We start from the raw sequence: 26472 nt of genomic DNA, 5'->3' as shown, positions 1-26472 counted from the left end.
TTCACTAGTTTCCCTCGACGACACAGTCCAGTGATGAAGTATATATCTAAAGTTTCCAACTCCAGCTCTTGGTCACCAATGACAATATCTCCCGATTAATGTCCCAAAGACTAATCAGGTACCGAAGCAACTTGGGTTGGGCCTGCATCCCTGGTGTGAGAAAGAATTTGAGGAGCCTGCAAGCCCTCAAAGCTTCTAGGCAATTTGGGTCATTCATTGCCTGGGTGTCAACATCCTCATGTTCATGTTCTTTCTAGTCCACCATTTTCAGCTATTCTTTCCTGCAAAAGCCATTAATTTGAGTCAACAATCATGCTTGGCCCATAAAATTTGAGTTTAAACAATGATTTTTTGAGGAAATAGGGTTTTTTTCTATTCGCGGCTTTGACGCGCCTGTTTTAAAAATTGTTGCGCCGAACAACGTGGTTGGCTTTGTTAATCACCCTCGGCCGACGCAATTCCGTGCCCAGAAGTCGCGCCGACCGAGGGCGAAAAGGTTTTTCAAAAACCCCCTAAAAAAACTAAAAAAATGGTTAAAAACAAAAATAAAGGGCATGGAAATGGAGCTCAGGGCTTTGGATTTTACCTGTAACTGACGATTCAGTGATTGACCTCCTGGATCTCCTGCAATCTGCTTCGGAACAATTAGGGCAAAAGTGAGTAAAATTTTTTTCACAGCAAGGTAAAATGGTAAATGGTAAAAATATATTTACTTTTCTCCTTTTTATTCATTTTTTCATGAAAATATCAGGTTTTTGTAAATATTTTAACCTATTTTGCCTCAAGAACTAGATAATACACTTTATCTTTTTGTGCAGCGACAGGTGATGGATGTTCGACGATGGTGACGAGTCACATTTCAAATCTTTTCTCAACTTGTTAAGCTCATATGAAAAGATTGCCGAGTGTTTTTCCATTTTGACTCGTAAAAAGAAAATAAAATTGGGGGTCCACTTTCAAGCTCTTTTCCGATCCTTTAAAAGCGAAAAAATGGCCGAGCCCTTGTCATTTCGAACTCGTTAATGGATGCAAAACGTCGTGCGCCCAGTATAAGTTTACCCCTTTTTTTCGAGCTGGAAGGCACTATTTATGAAAAAGGTACTCCTTGACTGAAATGGCCAAGCGGTTCTCTCAAGTATGATTTTCTACATTTTCGGGTTCGAGAGACACAAATGTATAAAAAGAGACCATGTGGAGTTTTCTTTTACGTGGTTTTTTCAAACTCTCTAAACATGAAAATGATACTGAGTTACACCTTTTTCGGACTCGTTAAACTATTAAACGACATCGGATTCGTCACTATGACGAACATGAGCTTCTCCTTCCTAGCGCTTGTTAAACTTACTAGGTCAGATTCGTCCAAAGGATGAACTTACAAAGCAAGCATATGCTATCTCCTTCAAGCTTGCGATTAGAAAATAATTGGGGTACCTGCCAGGAATGGTGGGGGAAAATTTGGAAATCTAATTAGTTGTGTCAGCAGCTCACTCTTGAACATGACACTTTCTGCTTCGTCTCAGGTTGCGATATCCTCATTTGTATCGTTGACCTTCCTGGGTTGTGTCGTTCATTTTTTCCTTCCATTTGATCTTTGCCATGTCATCATGACCACCAATCCTATGGATCCAAAAGTTGCCAAACTTCCAGTTGTGTCGCCGATATGTTCAAGAGTTGTCCTTCTGCAGTTACATTTGCCTTTGATTCTTTGTATCATCCAAAATCATTTTGCATCCTTCCGTCTCGTGTCGATGATGTGGGAAACATTATGGCCCTCCTTTGACGCGGTCATTTTCTGTCGACTTCAACTCATTATCCGGGAAGTTGACCGAGGGACTCCCTTCCAGTACCTTAGAGCATGCATGCCCTAATGGAAATTTCTTCACACTCGATGACAAGTTCACATCATTGGTTTTCGATCGAGTGCTTTCATGGGTGTTTGACTTCAGTTCCTCTATTCAGATTCCATGAATTGTGTTGATAGCACCTTGAGGACCATTGTCATTATTGGTGGTTTCTCTCACGCTTGTTGATAGTTTACATCATTGACTGGTAATCAAGCGAATTTCTAGCATGTTCGATGTCAACACATCTATTCACATGTTAGAATTTGAACTTTGATCGGGCCGTGTTGGAGTGCAAGACCCTGGGCTCAGATCACAAAAGTCCAAGTTGCGAAGTGATGTGACATGATTATGTTGATATGCATGTCTCTTTCAGATGGATGGTTGTGACTAAATTTAGCATATAGTTCATTTGGAGGACCATATTCAATTGTTTGTCACGCTCTTCCTTAATCCTTGAGCATACCATAATATCATCTATAAAGACACTCACAAATTTACCTATAAATGGCCTTAGTACACCGTTCATGAGACACATGAATGTAGCAGGTGCATTAGTCATTCCAAATGGAAGTAATACAAATTCATAGTGTCCATAACGTGTGCGAAAGGATGTTTTGTGTATGTATTCATATTTAATCCTGATTTGATGATACCCTGACCTTAGATCAATTTTAGAGAATATGGAAGCTCCTCTAATTTGATCAAATACATAATCTATTCTTGGTAGGGGGTATTTATTTCTGATGGCCATCGTGTTCAACTGTCTATAGTTCATGCATAGTGTTAGTGTTCCATATTTATTTTTCACAAATAACACAAGTGCTCCCCAAGGAGACAACCTTGGTATTATGTAATTTTTCTCCCATAATTCGTGTAATTGAATCTTCAACTCCATTAGTTCAAGAGCACCCATTCTATATGGAACCATGGAAACTGAAACATCACTAGGTATAAGATAAATGGCAAAGTCAGTATCCCTCCTTTGAGGAAGTCTTGGTATGCCCTTTGGAAATACATCTTTAAACTGTTCTAATACATGTTATTCCTCCAATGATGGTTGTTGTTTATTTTCAGACAAATCTTGTACTTGAACAATGAATAATTGGAATCCCTTCCTAACATGTTTCTTCATTTGTATTGTAGAGATTTTCCTAACATAAATCTTTCTTGGAATCATATAATATTTCCCCTCATCATCTACTCAAATTAAGGATTCTTCCAAGTAATTTAATCGCCATGGAGAAATTTAAGGATTCTTTCCCTTCGAGTCCAACTCGTCCGGAAGTATTGTTCAATTCTTTGATCGTCATGGATTCTTCACTTGCTTGTGTGAAAGATGTAGTCCTTACCATTCTCTTGACTGGTCAGCACACATACCAAGCCAAGTCAACTGAGTTGTTTTGATTGGGTGTGAGGGGTATACTGATACACAAGTAATATAACTGTGAGAGTTTTAGTTTCATTTATGGTATTGCTCCACTACCAGTAGGCCTGGACAATACCCTGGTAGAGTCATGCAAGAACACAAGAATCACTCCGCTGCCAGCGAGCCTAGTTAGTACCCCAGCGGAGTTACTTGGATCACCTCTCTGCGCATGAAGCCTTTCTCTTCTTTCGCTTGATTTATTTTTCATTTTTTATTTTTATTTTATTTTTCAAAGAATTGTGCATAGGCACTTATTTGTTTTTCATGGGGCAGAAGAGGGATCCTGACTTATTGAGAGCAGAAGAGGTTGTCCCTTCAGAGAAGTATGTTATATATACCTCTGACATACTTGTTAACGTTTCCCCCCTCACCTTACTCTACTTGATTGAGCTGATAAGGGTTAACCCAAAAGAACCGATTAGAGTAGGTGGTACTAGTTAAAAGTGCAATCATTTTGTTTTCACCAAGACACACTCTGAACCGAATGTATTTTTCATCAGGGTATCATCGACTGAAGACAACAAGCTCTTCATAAAGGGAGAGGACAACATATAACCAAATGTTGATAGTTGTACAAGTCCTCTTATATTTTCCCAACTTGTCTCAAAAGCCAAACACGATTTCATGTGTAGCTAACCTACGGGTGTAAAAAAACAAACAAACAAGAAAGCAAAGGGCACAAGTAAAGTGAAAGAAAAACATGGACGTAAAGAAAAACATGAAAGAAAAACAAAGCAACTAAGAAAGCAAACACTACTCCTACTCCTATGCTAAAAAGTGCATGGGCCTGCTCATGTAAAGTGATATTTCAAATGCAGCCACTGGCGCATTGGTTGGCCCATGTGGGTGAAGGCACGGTAAACAAGAAAGATAAGCATGTAAACCAACACACAAAAAATATAAAACAATAAAGACCAACATGCTTGGAGTTTGAAAGCGTCCACAGAAAAGAAAAGAGTAAATGTGCAAGACAAACATTATGTAGACGTACCATGGTGTTGTAACACACTATGCGTAGATGATAAGCATGTACACTCTTTTGACCTTGATTGACAAGGAAACATGAAGAAAGAATAAAAATTACACTTCACAAGAGTGCTCGTTGAGTATGAATCCTCCAATGCATGAGCGACGAGATCACGTGATTTTGGTGGAAGGAATGAAATATGTGAACCAGATTGATCTTCAATGCACATAGGAGAGTGATGAGGAGCCTTAGGTATTTCAATAGATTTCTGATCGGAAGTGGAACTGACCTCAGGACAATGAGGACCTAACATAACCATCAGTGCAGGCTGAAGTGCCTCAACAGTTTGAGGTGTTTCCACTTCATCAACATATATATCATCAAAGACTAGTGGCTTAGAAAAATTAACATCGAGTGAATCAACATCATGATCGATTGAAGGAGTACAAAGATCATCACAACCACGATTAGAAAATTCATGATGTTCATCAACATCCTCATGATCTGAAGAATGATGTAAAGGGGTTGATGAGAAACCAAAATGTTTACCCTCTGCGTTTCCAGAAATGACAGATGAAAGATCAAATGGATTTTCAGAGAAAGATGTGTCCTCTCCGCAATGCAATGATAGAATGACACTCGGTGTGTCCAGTGAATGATCGAAAGTAGAAACATTCAACGATGAATTTTCAAAAGGAAAATCAAAAGTGGCAGAATCACAAGGGATGTCAGGATAGAGCAGATGAGGTAGAGATGGAAGGGAGTCATCCTTCACCAAGGGTTCTTCTTCAGATTCCCGCACAAACTCATCATGAATGACATCGCAGGTTGGCTACAAAACATCAACTTTGTCGACAACTTGATCCTTGTGAACACAAGATGTGGAGTCCGGAACGGGAGAACACAACACAATATAATCCAAAGGACCAAGAGAATGTGGGGACGGAGGTTGAGAGAACGAGTTCATGTGACAACCAACAGTCTTGCAAGCCAAATATGCACAAATATCTAGAGCAAGTGGGGTGGGAGGATGCGATAATTCAATAGATGGGTGCATGCATTCTCCCACCTCGCACTGTGGAGCTAGAGTTGTTTGATGAGAAGAGGATAAACAGTCACTTGTGACAATGACCTTGTCCATCTTGGATTTGGTAGCTCTAACATCGAGGTATGCTGGGAGGGGCTCAAATGATTATAAGATTTGCAATTTTTGGATATGTGAAGTAGATACTTAAATCTTTCATCGAGAAATTTCCAATCAATTTCATCTTCAGGAAATTGAAATGCAAGATTATGAAAGCGTATGTGAAATTGTTCAATAGATTCATCAGGTGCTTTCAATAATTCAATAAATTTTTTATTGAGTGCTTTGTGGTTATAACAATAAAAAACATGTGTCAAATCTCTAACCAAGTGATAGAGAGAGTGAATAGATGATGTAGGCAATGTGACACACCATTGTAGTGCGTGACCTCGAAGCGTGGATGCAAACAACGAGCAAGCAACGTAATCATCTTGGGTTTCATGCCTTTCATTGAAGCCTGTGAAGGAAACTATGTGTATAAGGAAGGATGCTTTGCCTTCACCATCGTATGTGTTATGTGATAAGTCATTCCAGAGATCCTCCGATACTTGAAAATATTCTCCATAAGAAAGACATGTCGGTGGATAAAATGTAACATAAATCATGGAATATGTAAGGAGATTCAAAAAGGACTTTAAGGACATAGCTTGTCATCTGGCCCTTCTTCCCGTGCCAGAAATGTTGACAGTGCTGGACCCGCCAACATGTCAGGGGATATCCCCAGTAGGAATTCCCAACTAGACCTCAGACTGTTTGGAGTAGGAGTCCTAGCAGTGGGTAGTAAAGCTATGCCTTGAATACGATAGCGCATAGAGGTAAGCGTGATATCTTTATCGAAAGAAAGTGTGTGACCTTGCAGTAAGTCAAGAGAGATGCATGGGGGTTCTATCACATGGAGGGAAAATGAAGTGTGTCCCTTCAAAGCTTGTAATAGTACGCATCCTGAAAGGAATCACGAGCTGAATGACATCACAAGTTGGAAAGAAGAATAGTCAACAATCCAAAGTGATGGGTTAAACCAACACCGTGCTTCAACAAGATTCATACAATCGTATACGAAATAGATCATACAAAAATGCGTAAGTTAAAAAAACATACATCGCTAACTTAACCAAAATAGTCGAACTATAATAACAACATATGCATGATAGCTCTTTTATATTATATAAAGTAAAATTTCCATCCATACATACAACCATGACAACCACTAGCCCCAATAATGGAATGTTACAGTCAACACCGCCTCCTCCTCCAAAGAGATGTACTTACTATGCACTATGGAGAAGCCAAGGCTCATCACAATACTCTTCAAGCCCTCTCTAAGTAATGCCTATCAAAATCTTGGCTCCCAAAAGCCCTTTCTATGAGTTATGAGGTTCTATATATAACAAAGGGTGGGGTGACCCTTAAGATTCCCCTTTGTGACTCTTGGACTACCCTCATGATGCTTCAACTTCATTACATATAACTCGTTTCATTACATATGACAGTTTTTATTCCATTAATGACACTTGGAATTCCACTTTAAATTACATTTGATTACAATAGACATGGCTCATAGTAGTGAGGTGGCCGAGACAACTCAAGACACAACTCGACATGACACTATTGACATGTACTAGTTGACTGTGGTGTCCATGTCAAGCTGCTGCGCTGTTAAGTGATGGATGTGTACTTGAATGTACTTTGTCTTCATCTCTGCATAGCTTGGTGTTGTGGGGTCTTCGATGGCCTTGGTTTTCGCAAGATGGTTCCATGCATGTGTTTCTTTCTCTTATCGCTTGATGTGGTTCATTCGTTCGTTCAACTGCGAGCAAGTCTTCTAGCATGTGCTCCTTCTTCATCCCGTTTGTCGTTGCACCATGTTCCATTAATGTACCTATTCCTGCAATCACTCATGACGAGATGACATCAAATCCTAAACCTCCTAGTCTAGCATGATGCATTTTTCTCATGTTCTGGGTGACAAGAAGGGGGGAGAACTCATTGAGACAGTGTAGAGCACAGCTCGTGCTGGAATGAGGCATTCCTAGGGGACAACCTACACTGCAGGGAAAAACTATGCAGAGATCAATGAGACGCAAAATTGTGAAGTGAAAGTCACCAGTGTCAGCTACATGATGGGACCTTGAGGGGGGAAATTCTACATAGTTTCTAGAGGGAAGACAAGATAGGGTTGTAGGGGACTACTGGGTAGTTCTGTGTAGTTTCCAGAGAGAAGACAAAATAAGGATGTAGAGGGACCTACTGGCAAGTTCTGTACAGTTTTTAGGAACAGGGCATGACAGGGCCGCAAGGGGATCTACTAGACATGACTGCGCAGTTTTCTAGGATAGTGCCAGATAGGTAGTAGGGGGGCAACTAGGAATGTCTGCGCAATTTATGGAAACAGTGCAGGACATGCAGCAGGGGAACTACTATAAATGTTTGTGAAATTTTCCAGGACAATGAAAGACAGGAAGCAGGGGGACTGCTAGACATGTTTGCACAATTTTTGGATGCAGTGCAGAGTAAGGCAACAAGAGTCAGTTGGGAAGTTCTGAGAATTTTTTGAGAACAGGGGGACAGGGCAACAGATGACTAGCTAGGCATGTCTGCGTAGTTTTGAGGAATAGTGCAGACCCAGGTCTTAGAGCAGTGCAGGCTTCAGGTAGGCAAGAGGGAGGCTTGATGGTTGTGCTTGAGAAATGTGTAGTTCAATTAGGCTGTGAGGAAGTTTCCGAGTAGTTATGGGAAGGAAGACAACTGCTCATTTATGTGATTGCGCAGTGCAGCTGGCCCAGGGGACAACCTCAAGCACTGTGCAGTTCCATACAGCAGAGGAACACCACTGAGGGCTGAGACTGTGTAGGGTAACTCAATTGGGTTTCGGGGAAGTGAAGTTGTTCCTTCGAGAGATTTCTAGGAAAATGGCTAAGTGTGAGAGGCAAGTGAACTTGTGATGACTCGACATTGTAATCAAACACTTAGAATACTTCTAAAACATGACGACACTAACCACCGAGACAACATAACAAAGCATGACCCTCTGTGGGAATTTATATAGGTGAAAGCGACAAGTGCGACACTTGGGATAGACCTTCTGATGACCGTGGCGACACTTGCGCGACAATGTTTACAACTTTGTGTGTGAGTGTGACGGGTGTTCACATAGCTAAGAAAACCCAAACACACAAAGACAAACCTTCGAAATCAGTAGAACCAGATCATAAGCATGGTGTTGGTCGGTAGAATTGTCTTATTTTTAACCTCTATCTTACCTCAAACACACTACCTAAGCCTCTGTTTTAACCTTGGAGCCTATTTATTCCCGCACTTCTCTTAAACTTGTACTCATTCCTGCACTTCTTTCATGCTTTTCGTATTAAGGGTTATATGTGAACTTAATTATTAATTAAATAGATTTAATATCCTATTTGTCTTTGCAACTTGTATCTTCTCTTTCCTAAGGTAATTCAATAAGGCGAAAGTATTAATCAATGTGGAAGATGGGTTGGTGTAGGAATGATTCTTTTACCATCCGTCGTTCTTGCACTTCCAATGCAGCTGTCAAATTCAATATGGTCACCGCCGATGGCTACTCCAGTTTGGTAGTCCACGCACATTCCTTGCCAAAAGATCAGAAAAATTATGTTGGGTTCGAAGCATGAGGAAAATACGAGATATGGAGGCAAGGGTTTCGACCGAATACCCTAATTTAGTCTTTTGTTGAAACAACCAAAAGCTAAGATTACACTTCTGTTTTGATTTCTGTTGTAGCCATGAGTTGAATGAATGTATATTTAATAGGGTTTCTAGTGGAAGCTAGGTAGCGATACAGTGGTGAAATTTTGGTTTATACTGTAGCTTTTGGTATCACCATATTTTCTTGGCTAGATCTAGGATCCATGATGTATTTTACTACTTTTGAATTTTAATACAAAGGACTGCGCCAATTATGCATTTTCATGTTCTAATATCTTTGTGATGTATTATTTGAGTACTTGAAGTTCCAGATCTCATAGCAGGGAAATGATCTGGTTGGCTAGGGCCCAACCAACCCAACTCATCCCTTTTCGTGAGGTGTGTTAAACTTATTTTTTATGCAAGGTTTGAGCATGTTATATTTTGTTCTTTCATAGTTAACATGCTTTGACTTCTTCATAAGCTGTGTGATTCGGATCTGAAGTGTGCAGGCTTGGGTGTGTTTATTTCCTGCCTTTCGTGTTAACCCTGCTTTCATTTGATGCGTGTTTAATTTCCTTTCTGTAAAAGGAGTGTGTTTTAGTTACTTGCGCCGGTGCGTTTTCACTTCTGCAAGTGAAGGTTGCTTAGTTTATTTTTGCAAGTCCTTTTATTTCCTGCAAGTTCATTTGCTTTTGAGAATCATGTTTTATTTCTGAGCGAGGTTTCCAAGCATTCTCAGTATGAAAGTTTAGTTTAGAATTAATTTATCTTTATGAACTTTAATGAAACACTGTTTGCATTATATCGATATGTGCTTGCACTTGTTTTATTCTTATTTAATGCCCTTTTTATTTTTTGCAAGTGGTTTGGAAACCCAGTACAAGAACACTAATTTCTTGGTACATGAACCTCTGTTTCGGTACTAGAACCAATATCCTGGCATTGGGAACATATTGCTCTAGTACAGGAACCTAGAGCTCTTTCATGAAGATTGAAATATTTAGTGCAGGCACAATACATACTTCGTGCAGGAACATCACTTCAGTACAAGAACGTCGTTCGAGTATAGGAACTCCGTTGCGGTGCAGGAACGATGGTTCAGTGCAGGAAGGAAAATAGTTAATGAAGACAAATTTCCTTAACAGTTTAATTACTTCTTTGTCCTAAGACTGCACTAGAATTAATCTCAGATATTCATCTTTTATTGATTAGGATTGTTCATGACGATTTGAAGTTCCTTTTATTGAGTTTCTAAAAAGTACTTTCTTTTTCATTCCAGCACCAAAATTCTCTTGGTATTATTTTCCATGTGATCTTTTTGATTCTGCAAACTGTAATTAAGAAAGATAGGAACATATTTAGTGAAGGTTCATATCATTTCTTGGCATTTCTTGTGCTACACCTCTATACTTACGTAGCCCTAGGTTGACAAATTAAGTGTTGAAGGAGTTTGCTAAACTGCCATTCCTGCACCCAACATTTTGGCACCGTTTCTTGGGAGGCGTTTAAGATTGGTAAGAGCTTTCTGATTTTTTTGCAGTAGGGGTAAGTCTGCTATTATTTTTTCTGCAGTGTGCTTCTATTGCTTGAAGGATTTCTTAGTGTTTATCTTTTTATTTTGCAACATTTGATTTGAGATTCTTTTTTCTTTTCTGTAATTTTAAAGTTTTGTCATTATTTTGGTTAATTATTTTAAGATGAATGCCTAAAAAGGGTAGGGGTCTGAAGCCCAATATACAAAGATGCAGCGGAAATAATGCTTCATTTCATTAATGTAAAATACTCAAATATGCTTACAAACAGAAATGGAAATAAACAAGCTAGAAGAGATGTGGCAGCCACATGCGTTTGAACTGTGTTACAATGAGGCTAAAAGGCCTATTTATTGTTGAGAAACAATGGAAAACCCTAAACATCCAAAAACCTAACCCTAGGAGATGAAACACCAAACTATGGGCCCCGTTTAGGTAAATTGGAACATCAACTTCCCAGGGTCGTAACTTTGGCATACGATCTTCGTTTGACGCACACAATGGCTCGTTAGAAAGATCTATCCAAGGACTACAAATTTGGGAAGAGGAACATCGGTCCATGGACCCATGTTGCTCCCAGATTTCCCAAAAAAATGTCGTTTAGGGCCTCAAAACGGTTCCAGAAGTTCAAGACCCGAAAAACTGCTAAAATTAGTAAATTGTGCTACAAATAAGGAAACTGAAAAACTGAAAGAGACAGTTGTGGGGGTCCAAGTGGGATAGGTGGGTGGCCACCAACATCCACCTGGATCATTCCTCCCCCCTTAGGAAGCAATGGTCCCCATTGCGTTGAGTTCCTCAATGAGATGAGGAAACCTCTGATCAACTTGGTCCTTGGTGAGCTGTTCTGCAACCTATGATGTGTCCAGTAATGATGGGAAGTGTTAGCGCTTGGAATTCACCTAGGCTGAGATAGACAAACTCTCAAGGCTACATCAAACCATTTCACCTCGTAGCTAGCCCTACGAGGTATGAGAAGGCTCTCTCGGGTCAGATTCGATAGATCTTTCAATATGATTAGGCTGACCAATTAATAATAAATATTTTAGGCTAGTAAATTGATAAGGGGGGTTGATTTAATGATTTTTTGGGGTTTTTGGTGGCAATTGGTGGAAGAGCAATTCAGGGTGCGGGGAATGAGCACAGTTTTTGCAGGGTGATCTTAGGGGCAAGGTAGGAATGAGTGCTGATGCCTTAATCTGAGGTGGATGATCAGGAATGATAGAGGAGGAGCTAAAGAGGGCAAACAACCAATTTGAATCCTCTCTAGACAGTAGAAAACATAAATATTGAACAAACTAAAAAGCTGAGCATGTCAAAGCATGAATTCAAACTTTACCACTTCATCTGTCCAGTTAGAAGCAAAAGAGAGATGTGGAATACATAAACAAAACTTACAAGAACATGTAGAGAACACACCATCAACACAACAATCCACAAGAATCCACAATGATGTCTGCAAAACCCTGGCCTTCCTTTTCCTTAAATTGCAGAGATAGATGTACAATATACAATGAAAACTTTCTTCCACAAGAGTCCAACCATGAAAATGAGAAAGAGAGAGCATAATATAGACCATCTAACTCCTTTCCCCACCTCTAGGGGTCGAGCTCAGCTTCCTAGGAGCAGTTTGAACTAATTCTAAACTAAGCACTAGATAATAGGCAGTCCAACAACTTGCCTCTATTACTTAGCTAACTCATCCATGCATTAATTATTCACTTTTTACATCAAGGAAGCTTCTAGAAGGGTAAAGAGAGATAAAATCTATCAATGTGCCATGAAAATTATACATTCATCCATCATCTACAAGTAAAAATCATCAACCAAGGTGAAAACAGTGTTTTCTGGCATGAAAAGTCAAAACTGCCAAATTCAGCTCAAGTGGTCGCGCCCCCTTCTCGAGTGGTCGCGCCCCTTTGCAGCAACTTTTGAGTGGGTTCCGCTGGTCCAAATTAGGTGCAAGATGGCTCATTGGAAAGCTTGGTCTGTCTACTTTCCATCCCAAGTGGAATTTCTAGATTTGGAGGTGATTTGACCCCTCAAAAGTCAATTCTCCCAAGGTCACTTTCTGCAACTCAAAAAGTGGGCAGAAAGTCATTTTTTTGATGTATTTTGAGCTTTTGGAGGCCCAAATCTCAAAATCAAGCTTCTCCCAAGTATAGGTAATTTTAGTCTTTGCATACCCTTTCCAAAAATGTCAACTTTTTGCAATTCCGAGCAATCCTCACGAGTGGTCGCGCGGGGGGTGAGACCACTCCACAGGGAAAAACCTGTAAATTTCCAAAAAATTTCCAAAATGCGCCAAAACTCTCAAAATTTTTAGATTTTGCTGCTGGATCAAGGCTGATGAGTACCATGGTGAGTGAGGGATGCCTCAGCCAAGATACGGAGTGGGTTTGTCCTTTTCTTCTTCTTCTGGGCCTCTGACAGCCTCTCGCAAAACTGATAGCAAGCCATGTACTGAAAACAAGCCACTGCCAATGGGCAAGCCTGCAACTCTGCCAATGATGTGGGCTCTTCCCTCTTGTGATGACCACCCTTACCTCCTTTGTGAGGCCTCCGCTGTGTCTCAATCTCAGTGGATGAAGATCGGTCATCACCTTGCTCATTAGTCTCAGTGGTTGACATGGTGTTATTGAGCAAGGTGGAACAAATAAGCCAAGATGACTGCTGCCCTGCCTGCAAAATGCTGTGAAGTATGCTGTTTTCAAGGGGAAAAATCATGAGGGAAATGTTAGGGGAGGGAATTTACATAAGGAAAGGGAAAATATATATAAACAACAGGGAATTTTGAAGGAAATAATCACATAATGTCAAATATGTCATTCCATCTCTCATCATTTGCAAATTAATACTTTATTAGGGAAAATAGGTGTTATGATCACCAAGGGAAAGGACAATAAAAATTTTCATCATGGAGAGAATGAGGGCATGAGCATAGGGGAATAGGGAGATGTATCATGCCCTTGTGCAAACCCTAGCACAACAAACTGTTCATTTTGACCACTAGTACATTGATAAACTTTGTCATGGACACTCCCACAGCTATCTAACCTCTGATATTTATACAGCAACATATCTGTTTTGCTCATGTCTTTTACTAGGCTATGCATAATTACATTACTCCGTTTTTTATGGTATTCATGTGCATGCCTTTGCTATCATTTTTCTTTCTTCTTTTCACAATGTTTCTTTTCATTTTGCTGTGTTTTTTACATATATTTTGCTGTGTGTCATAGTGTAGGGTTTGGGTAGGAAACATGGTAGAATTTAGGGTTTGAATAGGGTTTCATGGAATTGGGCTGGGGTTTTAGCATTAATTTTGCAAATGAGATTGATAAAAACAACATTCTAACATTTGTGAATTTATAATGGGAAAATAATGGAAGGGAATAAAGGAAAAATTACCTTGAAAAACAAACAATACAACCTAACATAAGCTTGCAAAGACATCAAGTCACTTAACCTATTTTTCATTAATTTCTTGCATGATATTTATGACCATAACCCTCCTTTGGATCCATGACACAATTCAAAACTTGATAAAGGAGGCATACCTTGGAGAAACCACAAGCAATTTGGAAGAAATTTGAAGTTTTGATGAGTTTCTGGGCTTGCTGGACGAGTGGTCGCGCACCAGCCTCGAGTGGTCGCGCCCCCCTCGAGTGGTCGCGCGCGACCAAAATAACAAAGGAATTTTGCGCTGGAGTGGTTGCGCCCCTCCCAGGTGGTCGCGCACCCTCAGAAAGCCCAGAATTTGCTGCAAATTGCCAAAATTCGCCCTCTTTGCCTCTTGCTTGTAATTTTTCGCTCTCAAATGCACAATGAAACTTTGCAAGGAGGGAATTTACCTTTATAGGGTCATTTTAAAAAAAATTTGACTTTAGAAACCCACTTTATAATGTTTTCATTTTGCATTCTCTTTTAACACTGTTTTGGAGTCTTTTGTCCTGAAATTAACTTTTTGAGGCGTTTGACTCCGTTCTTTTTGCAGGTTGACCATATGATGGACTGTGACAAAGGAACCAGGGTTGTTGCCGGCACTTTTGCAAACTTTTGAAAATTTCTCTATTTTTACAAATTTGACATGACCTTGGACTTAAAAAACAGGTTTTTTAAATCCAAGGCATAAAATGAGCTGTAGCTGATGAAAATAATAATGAAACATATGTACATACCTCCTTCTGGCTTGCTGGACACTCACTGACCTTGAACTCATGACCTTGCAGTGATTTTGACTCAGAATCCTAGACCTAAGACCTGGGACCTCAAGACAAAAATAAAAACAAACATGACTCAATTTCATTGTGGTATGACCTGATCCAGCAAAGCCAAGAAGGGAACAAAGACCAGCCCTCCATTCAGTTTTATGGCATGCCTAGCGGGATGCAAAACTGACACTAATGAGACACCTACCTATGCATATGCAAAGAGCTATTGATCACTGATGGAGGGCTCAAGACCGACACTAACATTGGCTCCAATGGGGATGGCAGCTCCTTGGAGGTGCCAAGAACCTTAGACCTCTGGGAGAGCAGACCAGTGCTTTATTCATTGGGCGATGGAGTCAACTTTTACACCTTTGACATAAAACTTTGAACAACTTTATTTGACTTTGACTTTTGACTGAAATTTAAACTAACTTCGACACAAACTAACTCAATGGCAAACTGAAATAACTTGAAAAAACTCACTCAACAGACCAAACACAAATGACTCATGACTGACTTAACTAAAACAAGAACTTACAAAGCTTTTTGAAGGGCAACAGTCCATCAAGATGTGAAATCATGATGACAACCACCGGTATTTCTTACAAGACTATATACATCAAACTATATCAAAATGCCAATGCAACCAATCAAGCAGATGCCTTCTTGATTGATTCTCCTGATTAGATCTCATGATCAACAATAGATAGTGGTAACTGGGCATCCAAAAACATAGCTGACCATGATCTCCTTCATCACTGAACACTGCAATAAACACTATCATTGCTGGCTGCAACAAACTTGCTAGTTTGTCTATCTCAGCCTAGGTGAATTCCAAGCGCTAACATAGTGGCGACCATACTGGGGAGAACAAACTTGTTTGTGGGTTGATGTGTTTGTTTCATAAGTCTTAGACGGAGCCTGAAGTTACGCCAGGAGCCTTCGAAAACGCTCTTGTTTTACATCAGCATTAGTAGATAAACGCTGCTTCAGTCAATCTCCGTGAGCTTGTGAATACGACCACTTCGATTGCATTTTACCCCAGTACATGTATCAAATTCAGATCTGATGCTGATGGTGGACAGCAGTCAGACACTTATGCGGGCTGAATCATTCACCTGGCGACTCCAACTCGATCCAGACATTCCAGTGCCTGTTGATGCATTCATGCAATGGTAGGGTATGTGGCAAACCCTGCACTGTGTGAAGCTCTAAACGAATTTAGAGAATGCTTAGTGGATGTTGAAATTAATGAAGAAGTTTTAAGTTTTTTCCTTCAATGTTTGAAATCTCCGAATTATCATCCTAGCGTCTGTGAGTTACTTGTTGAAAGAATCGAGAAGGAGATTCAATGGTTAGATGAGCAGATTCAGTCTTATGATTTCCAAGACCCTAAAAAGTTCTTGGAAATCCTTCTTCCTTCACAACAAGCAACAACAGACTTGCCTATAGAGGTATACATTGACAATGTGCAGCTGGAAGTATGCATTGCAGAGTTGGGGCAGCCAACAGAGTCCGGTGTCCGTGATCCTATTGCGGCATACATGGGCACATTTTTCAGCTTGATTGATAGATCAGGCTGTATTTTCCGTGACCAGGGTCAATATGTGCATGAAGGGCTGCCAGCATCTGCATCCGTGACTACGTGGCAGCATTCTCGAGCTACATCATTTTCAGGTTTACTTGAATGGTTAATATGGCATTTTAGCATTACCTGATCTCTTGTTTATACAGCAGATTAGAGTAGATGTTGTACATAAATAAGCAGCCATAAGGGCAGCATCTTGTTTTAGTTTGCTTCAAGATTGTTAAGTTATTTTCAGTTTGAGTTCAGTTTCAGTTGTGTCGATGATGACTCCATTGCCCAATGGGTGGAGGCACTGTCTGCTCTCCCAAAGTTCTGCGGTTCTTGGCATCTCCAGGAAGCTGCAGCTGCCATCCCAAATGGAGCCGATGTTAGACTCCGTCTCATGTCAGAGATTGATTCTTCTTCAAAACCCTGTTTTGAAGAAGAAATCATTAATGTGTTGTTTAAATTTGTGTAATTTATTCTCTAGCTCTTCAAAAGGCAGCAGCAAACTTCAAAGCTCCTAGCCCTGCACAAACACAAAGAAAACAAAGCATCATCAGCAATCAAAGTCTGGCAATTTAATAATCAAATCAACAATTCCCCTCCTTCATCCATTATTCGTACATGACTAGCCTTGAATCTTTCCAAGATCAGTCTACTTCAAACAAAGATGACGAATCTAAAGTAAATCAAAATCCAGTTTTTCATGTAGCAGAGGCTGCCTTGAATGAGCAACCAAAAATCTCCAAGGGTGTTGGATGAAGTTAGAGAGGGATCGCGCGGGAAAGAGAATTCTTCTGGAAAATTGATGCTGGAAAATTAATGTTGCAGGTCCAGATCTTGATCAAATATTCATAGCCTCATATACCCTAGAAGAAGAGCACAAGGTTTAATTTATGGGCAATTCAGTCAACCAGAAGGCCTTCTACTCGTACTCGGGCAAGTGTTATCGTTGGTGTTAAGAATGAATCCTCCTCCTCCTCTGCAGCTGCTGCCATGGAGCCTATGCAACATCCCTCTGCTCGTCCTCTGCGGATATTTATCAGCACAGGTGATGTTATGGGAGATATGCATGGGGCCTATTTAACTGAAGAGATTTTAAAACAGGCAGAAATGGATGGGAGTAATATTGTGGTTTATGCTCTTGGTGGTCACCAAATGAAAACAGCAGGAGCTGTTTTGATTGGAGATAACAGTGGGTTGAGCTCCATTGGATTTTTTGAAGCATTGCCATTTGTGTTTCCTTCACTATATCTACAGATGGTAGTGCGGCGTTTCCTTCAGAAGCATCCTCCAGATATTGTGGTCTTAATAGATCATCCAGGAGTGAATATACCATTCGGGCAATATATCAAGCAACATTTTTACTGTAAGGAGCAACTGTGGTGAACATAGGCCATCCATTGGTTGACAATTTTTTTTCTGATGTCTCATAAAGAGGCAAGAGCAAAGCTTGGTGTTGAGGAAGATGAATTTGTCGTGGCCTTGATACCAGCTTCACGAGAACAAGAAGTAAGGCATGTATTACCGTTGATCGCCTCAGCTGCCAAATATCTGGTTGATATTTGTGAAACCCATAGAAGGTCAATTAGATTCTTTGTTCCAGTGAAGCTACGAAATCAAGTCAAAGCGTTTAATGTGCTGCTAGAAAAATATGGCTTGCTAAAACATGTGCAACTATGGCTTGAAGATTCGTGTATAGTCATGGCAGCGGCAGATATTACTATCACAAAATCTGGTAGAGTAAATGTGGAATTGGCATTGCACAATGTACCTCAAGTTGTTGTGTATAGAATTGATGGAATATCTGCCTGGATTAGCAGAAACATGTTTTCCTTCTCTGTGAAGTTTGTCTCTCTTGTGAATGTCATCCTTGGGTATCAGTTGGTCCCAGAGTTTATACAAGAAAGGCAAGTTCAGAGAAGATAGCAGAGGAAGCAATGAAGCTATTACCATTACCAGGAAGTGACAATTTGGAACGTAAAAAGGGTTGTGTTTAGATCCTGAGCACAGTGAGCTGAAGAAAGAGTTTTTCGAACTTAAGAATATTTTGAAAAAATTTAAGAGTGCTGAAGAAAATCTGGAGAAAAGGGAAGTTACGTATGGCAGCTGAGGATTTCAAAGCAGCTCTACAGTCATGATTTCAAGATAAATAAGCTAGAATTTACAGATCTTTGTGATGCCATCTCCTTCAGGTTTGAGAAAGAGGTTGAGCCTTCGTGGTTTGAGATATGTCCAAACTTTTACCATTCAGCACCGTGAAGAGCAAGGCTTGTATATGGTTTAGATTACAAGGGAAAAGTCGTGCAAACAATACATGGGAGTCTCCGCGAGGCTGTCTTATGTTCTCTTTTACCTTACAGATGGATAATGGTCGCATTTTACCCCTTCTGCAATATGTTGTCTCTCTTGCAGCAATTTGTGAGGCCATTGAAGAAATTGGTGTTATTATTATGCATATCGAAATTCAATATCGCCAAAGGGAAGATCAACCGTTTGCATATGAATTACAGATACATGAACGTGGCAGTGGTTGCAATATTTAAGGCAGAAAATCTGGACCGAGACCATTAATAGCATTGCAGTGACATGGTAGTGCTCATCATCCGGATTCTCTTGAGGAAGAAGACGCTGAAGAGGCATTCAACATCATGATTTGGCTAAATAAATACTTAACTCAAAACATAATTTTCCCATTTATTTTTAGATCGTATTTTTAATACGTGAATTGTTTTTGCCCCCAAGCTCAACTGTATCATCGCGTTTTAAAGACATCTGTCACAGCAGAAGACGGGTCAATCCGCCTACTTCTATCCTCAGTCCCGATTCAAAAGGGCCAGCGCTCCATATGTCAAGCCTTCAGAGGATTTTTTCTATTATTGAAAATGGCAGTTCAAACAGCGCGCTGAATTTGGGAGACCGATTCATTTTTTCCTTTACAGATTTCTTTTAATGTATAAAAAACAAAATCATTTGTAAAAGAGAGAAGAGTCGAGGGAGAGTTTTCTGAGTGCTGGGAGCTGCTGGAGCGTAGCAGAGCTTTCTTGTACAGTTTTTGGCAGAGAATTTAATGGAATTTCATAGCTCTGTTTGTTGAGATTCATGTGGTATGTTAATTTAGCATAAGTTTTTCCTGTGTTTCATATGTAAATCTGTTATGTTCCATTTCACTACATGATCATATCTAAATGAACAAATGAAGTGTTTAGGTAGGAATTCATAGTATTGTATGCTCCTCCTATAAATTTGTTCAATTCAATGTTTTCTTCTGTTTAAGGAGGATTCAAAGTATTATTTGCCCTCCTTAGCTCCTCACCAGTCTTGCCATCCCATTTAAAATCTAGAATTGGTGTTAAATTGCTTGCCTACCTTGCCTCAGTTGATAATCTGTGTAGTCATTACATTTCTCTGTTCAAGCTGTGATTTTGCCCATGCAGCCCAGAAAAGCCCCGTCATTTAATTAAAAAACCGCAAATCAAACTTCCTTATCAGTTTACTAGCCTAATATCAGTGTTCCTAATTGGGTCAGCTCATCCTATTGAAAGATCTACCGAATCTGACCCGAGAGAGCCTTCTCATACCTCGTAGGGCTAGCTACGAGGTGAAATGGTTTGATGTAGCCTTGAGAGTTTGTCTATCTCAGCCTAGGTGAATTCCAAGCGCTAACAGGAAGCTTGGTCGAGGGTGGTCCAAATTGAACACTCGGTGCAAGAAAAGGAATGGGGGAATGATATGCTCCAAAGTATTGTTCCCCACAGCCTTGGTACTGGTGTAAGGACCATGTTGCTTCTTGTACTTGTCATTTTTTCAAAATGGAGCAGTGATATATCGGCCCGTTGGGTAGAGGTCCTCTCGGAGTCAGATTGAATGAATGCTTGACCTGACAGTGCAATGGTACCCCTGTGGGTGTGGAGAATATGTTCCTGTGTTCTTTCATGACTGTATCCATTTGCTGCTTCTGCGTGGAGGAACCCTTCGCATGCGTCATGGATGTGGCTACGATCTTCCCCTTACTTTGAGAGCGAACTAGACAAAAAATAAATTTCCTAGTCTTGGAGATGATCTTACTGCCTTTCTTAACAAAGATCAAAGAGGTGGCGGTAGAAGGGGCTACCTCCGGTATCCTGTATAATGAATTACACAAGGAAGTAATAACAGCGCGAGGCCTTGACTCATACACAACATGTCACCTCCACAAGTATGACTAGCCTAATAATACACCACAAACATTCAGAGGTGTAACATCACACAATACCTCATCTGTGAAGGGTTTGGTGCTGTAGGGAAGGCGACACTGCTAGCGAACTCAGAGATCTCAGCCTTGGTGAAGCCACCTGATACTGTACGGCTACGCATGTGGTGTAGTTGGTAGGCCCAACCGCTTCACGATCTCTGCTGAAATGAGGTTCTTTTGCCTGCCACTATCGAAAGTGAATTGCAGCAGGTGAACCCTTCACCCATATCTATGAGTGGAAAAGATGCTCCCCCTCCTCTCAATCTTCGAGCTCATTCTTCTGGATCTTGGCGGTGGCAACAGTGGCGCTGGGCTCCGCGTCAATGATCTTCTCCCCTTTGCCATTCCCCTTGTCGGGTTTTGACTCAGGGTAGGAACATGCATCTCATTTTGAAGTCTTCAACTCGGCCACCATTGACTGCTTGGTCCGACACTTACTTGGGTTGTGAGTGGGGCTCTTACGGAACTCACACCACTTTCCTGTGTCCTTCTTCGACTTTGTGGTGTTGTTCTTTTCTTGTAGATTCGATGGGTTGTCTTGGGTTGCCCCGTCTTGGCTTTGTCCTTAGTTTTGCGATTTGGGGAAGCCTTTCCCTTGCTTCGGATTCAAAAATCCAAAGTCTCGCTTCTTCTGTTTAAGCTTTTGCTCGATTTTGACAGCGTATTGGTATGCTGTGCCGAGCGAGGAGATGTTTAGGAACTCCATCTCGTCCTGGATGTATCTGTGTAGGTAGCCGCGGTATTTGAGTACCAAATGCAGCTCAAAATCCTTGATACCCAACTGTGTGCGAAGGTGTTGAAGCCCCGAAAATCGGGTCGACAACAAGGGGGATACCCACCCAGTCCGGACCTTGGTTGGTAGCTCCTTATCCGTTTGGTATAGCGGGTCCGACTGGGGATAATGGGACCAGTTTCCCAATCTAAGGGTGTGTGTGTGTGTGTAGAGTTGGATGATGCTGATCTAAGAGTACTTAAAGCTAATTTAATTCAAACTTCTAAACTAACTCTATGCTATTGTAATCTAATGAGAAACAACACATCTAATCTACGCTAACCCGGGGTGAATTTCTTCTATTATGCGATCTAAAGAGATTTCAAACAATAACTGGTAATAAAGATCATTCAACTATCATAAGAATAGAAATCAATTAAGATAAACTACTTTGCATAAAAAGTTAGGCAAAACAGTTGTGAACAACATATCGCATAATAAGTTATTCATATATCAGACATAAATAAATGACTCCACCGTAAAAAAGTGCCAAATGGTAAATCATACATTCATGCAGTAACATATAAACAACTAAAAACTGTATATCACTTTAAGAATATAAACAGAAATAGTCAAGAGATAAAAGTACCATTTATGACTGGTTCCACTCATAAGCTTCAAGCAACAATGATTTATCTCTCCTTGCTCTGACATCTACTAAGAGTACAGAAGTGCAACATCAGTAGCAGATATCAAATGCAAACATTAATAAACCTTGATCCATCCATTCATCAAAACCCCCTCCGAGGGTGCAAAAGTGCATGTTCTGAGGACAAGTTTTTTGACAAATTTCTGGACCCTTCTCCAAATGCATGAGAAGGGTTTAAATACTGCTAACTAATTAACTTAATTACATAAATTTAGGATACGGTTTTAAATGACCGCCCTTCTGCTAAAACAAAACTATTTCTAAAAATTGAATCTAATTCCTAACCATTTCTGTATTTGCTCCTTAGTGCTGCAAGCATGCAACATTCGCCTGGGAAGAGTCGGCTGGTCGCCTTCTGCTTTCGTTTGAGCTATGAAAATAGAAATAACAAGCGCTGGCACCACTTTCTGGTAAACTAGAAGATATTTTCGAGAATCTTCCTCTGGCTGGGTGTATTCACTGCGTGTATACTTGGTAATAACCCAAATTTCTCTCAAACTGATTCTGCTTTTGCTATTTCGGTTTCCGGCCTTGCGAATGACTGAATAAGTTAGGGACTTTGCTCTCTGAACAATTTTCTGCATCGAAAACTGCCTCCGTTTTCTGTTCCGGGCTTTTCTGGTGCGTTTTCCTTCTTTAGCGTCTTTTTCTTTTTGCTTTACCCATAAGCTTCAGGATCTTTTGTAAACATGCTGCTTTTGTGCGCCTTTGACTCTGAGTTTTGGATGGCCTATTGACATCAGCATCTGTTGAGTGATACTCTGGAATCTGTGGTCCTGTTGCATGCAACATCCGTCTCTGAAGGGATCTCTTCTCTGTTCTCCGAGCATTGACGCTGTCCCCTTTTCCTTAGATGTTTCCTGCACATTGCTTCATGTTATTTTCTGTCTTATAGTTTACGCAAAGGAAAATAATAACGATAATAAAGATTGACATGAAAGCTTTAAGCTCTTATGAATGCATAATCATGACACTCATAACGAACTGACTCTTCGAAAAACACACAACTGTCCTTCTTGAATACTTTGGCGTACAATCATTAATTTCTTTTAAGGCGCGCACCCAATTTTGGTTTAGGGACAACTTTCCTTGAATACTGCGCCGAGGAAAATTTGCGATGGGTGATTTCTGTGACTCGCATCGCAACATCGCGGATCACGTCGTCAAGATGTGTCATCGCAGAAGTTTATGATCGCATTTATCGCAAATCGCAGATCACGCTTAGTCATTCAATCATTGTGTGCTGCTTACGCGATGTTGCGATATGCGACGTCGCATATCGGCCGTCGTAGGTTTCTTAAGTTTTTTCTTTTAAGAACGCTTCATAATGTATGCGATGCGATGAATTTCGCGTCGCTTCTTCGCAATTTATTATGCTCATAAAAAAAAAACGTTTCATTCTCTTCTCGCGATGCGATACAGCTTTAAGGAGTTGAAATACAAAAATTTTCATAAAATGTTTTTTGGATTTTTTATTAAGGGTCCCCATTTGCTTGGTGTTATTGCTAATACCAAACAAAGAGGGGGGTCGTTGGTGGCCACAGCAATGGCGATTCACTGGGAAGAACCAATTATATCTGCTTTTCTATTGAATTTTAACTTCCAAAGCAGAAAAATTTTCATAAGTCTAAATTTTGTTATGGACAGATAGAGTACATTATGCCTTATCCTATCAATGATATTTTGTTTCAACCTTTTCCTATTCCAATTGTTTTCTTCCTCAGGCTTAGTCCTTGCATTTACATTAGCCATTACTTGGTCTTTTAAAGATAAAATAAGGTCTTCTTTGTGTGCTGGCTTTTAAAATATGCTCATTTGTCGTAGGTAGAGCCTCTGCTGCCAGCAGGCGTCCATAGCCTCGACAGGGTTACCTGTTACCCAGCAATGATCCTTTATCCTGCTTAAGGCTATTTACAACTTTTCAGAGGAAAACCCATTTTGACACTTTTTCCTTTTTTATTCTCTAAAGAACAATGTCTTGGTTTGGTGGCCAAATTATGACACAGTCATTCACTTGATTTACACTTTTGCTGAACAAGCTGGCTCGTGATGAGACCCCTTGCCTTTTGATTGCAACAATCTTGAGTCGTTGCCCTGTTTTGGTGGACAGTATTGGAAAAGTCAGCAAGTTATAATATCTGTGATCATGATAAGCTGGCTCGTGATGAGACCTCTTATTCTTTGAGATATAGTGTTTTCTCGGATTGTTCCTCTGAATGCTGCGATTTTCTTTAGCAGGGAGGAAGTCATTGTTTTTCCTTAAGAAAGCTCTGGACGACAATAATAGAGTTTGAAAACAACAGTTTTACAGAGAATATTTATTTTGTTATTGATACCTTTCATTGTGCTGATATAAAACAATTTCTTCGGTAAAGGTTGCTTTCATCAAATTTTTTGAAGTTGAAACTAGTATCATATCTAGACTAAAGTTAACTCTATCTTTCAATAATAAAGATCAGATCTTTCGAAAATTTTACTACTTGTACAAGCGAAAAAAAAAATCAAAATCTGATAGAGAATTGGTGTCTTTTTCGTGAGCCCCTGTAGTAACCATCTACAACTGGTTTTATTATGGAAAAAGAAAAAGAAAAACTAAAACTATCCTACAGAATAGAAGAGTAATCTTCTATGGAAAATATATTTTAAGGATTTGTCCATTAACAGGCAAAGAATCCCTTCTACCTACTAAATCCTGCAACACAAACGTTGATGGGCCTATGACTTCTACAATCTGAAAAGGACCAAGCCACATCTTCTGAAATTTTGTATGTTTGCCCTTTTCTTCATGAGCCTTATCCCATTTCAAAACTAAATCTCCCATCTGAAAATTTTTTCTGGTCATTATGCTCGAGTCAAAAGAGGATTTTATTAGCGCTTGGTGATGAGCATGGGTTTTCTTAGCTTGTTCTCGTTGTTCTTCTAATTTAATTATTTCCATTTTTCTAGTTGTATGGAGGAAGTAGATACTTCATCGATGTATTGTACTAAAGACAAAGAGGGGATGACTAAGTGAGTTGGAAGAACCACTTCTTTCCCATAAACTAAATTAAAGGGAGAAGTGCCGATTGAAGCTTTCTTCGTTATTCTATCTGCCCATAAAGAATTTACCAAAGCTTTGTGCCAATTCTTTTAGTTCTAGTCAACTGTTCTTTTAATAATCCTGATTAGGTTTTTATTTGTTGACTCAGCCAATCCATTACCTTGCGGCTAGTAGTTGGCCGAATATTTCAGTTTGAACCCTCTTTTAAGTGCAAATTCAGTCATTGCATTCCCAGAAAAGTATGAGGCATTATCAAACATTAAAGCCGTTGGCAATCCAAACCTAGTGATTATAAATTGATCTATGAATTCAATGATGTTTTCAGAATTAGCTGTCTTGAGAGGAACTGCTTCTACCCATTTAGTAAAATAATCTGTTGCCGTGAGGATGTATCTATGCTGCTTAGAAGAGTGAGGAACGATCTCACCTATTATGTCCAAGCCCCACTGACTGAATGGTTGCTCAATGTTTACCGGCTGTAGTGGCATGGACGGTTTCTTTTGTCTCCCTGCAGTAGTTTGGCAGACTTGGCATTTCCTCACGTAACTGTGTGAGTCTTTGAACAGCGTGGGCCAATAATATCCTGCACGTAAGATTTTATGTGCAGTAGCGTCTCTAGCATAGTGTCCGCGTGCTGGTCCATCGTGGAGTTCCTGCAAAACCTTTTCGGCTTCAGTTTTCTCAAGACACCTAAGAAGAACAGAATCGTAATTCTTTTTAAACAGAACATCATTTATGAGCTGATATTGTTTAGCTTTCAATCTTAGAGCTCTTTTCTTGGTGTGATGGAGCATACCCGTTCTTAAGATAATAAATGGTGTCAGCATATAATGACTTTGCATCGTTTAGGCTTACCTCATACATTTGTACCTCCTCAGATGAATTTTCAGGAATTTGCGATGTTCCAGCCAACATTTTGCAGAAGCCTTGACCTCTCACAATGCTTGCTAGTTTGATCTCAAGGTCGTATTCTTGTAAAGCAGTGATCCAATTTGCTCTTTTTTCACCCACATCCTTCTGGATTAGAAGATTTCTTACCGCTGGAAACGGTACTATGACCTTAGTATGGGTTTTAAGTAAGAAAGATCTGAAATATTTGACCGCTTTGAAAACAGCATATGCCTGTTTCTCCACGTCTGAATAGTTGAGTTCAGCACCTTGTAAATTTGAGCTAAAAAATGCGATTGGAGCTTCCGCTTTCTCTTGATTTTCTTGAGTTAGAATCGCGGCATATGATTTCTCTGAGGCAAATGTGTATAAGATAAAAGATTCTGAAAAATTCGGGGTTGCTAAAGATGGAGCGTTAATGATAGCTTGTTTGATCAGGTTGAATGCCTCATGCTCATCTTGACCCCATTTAAAATTTGAATTCTTTTTAATCATGGTTTGCAAAGGAGAAACAATTCGTGAAAAATCTGGGAAAAATCTTTTCACGAAATTGATTTGACCAAGGAAAGATTGCATGGCTTTTTTG

This window comes from Pinus tabuliformis, chromosome X, assembly GCF_031772625.1.
Source record: "Pinus tabuliformis cultivar Carrire ecotype Pingquan chromosome X, CPIR1, whole genome shotgun sequence".
NCBI lineage: Eukaryota > Viridiplantae > Streptophyta > Pinopsida > Pinales > Pinaceae > Pinus > Pinus tabuliformis.
Note: the sequence above shows the minus strand (reverse complement) of the source record.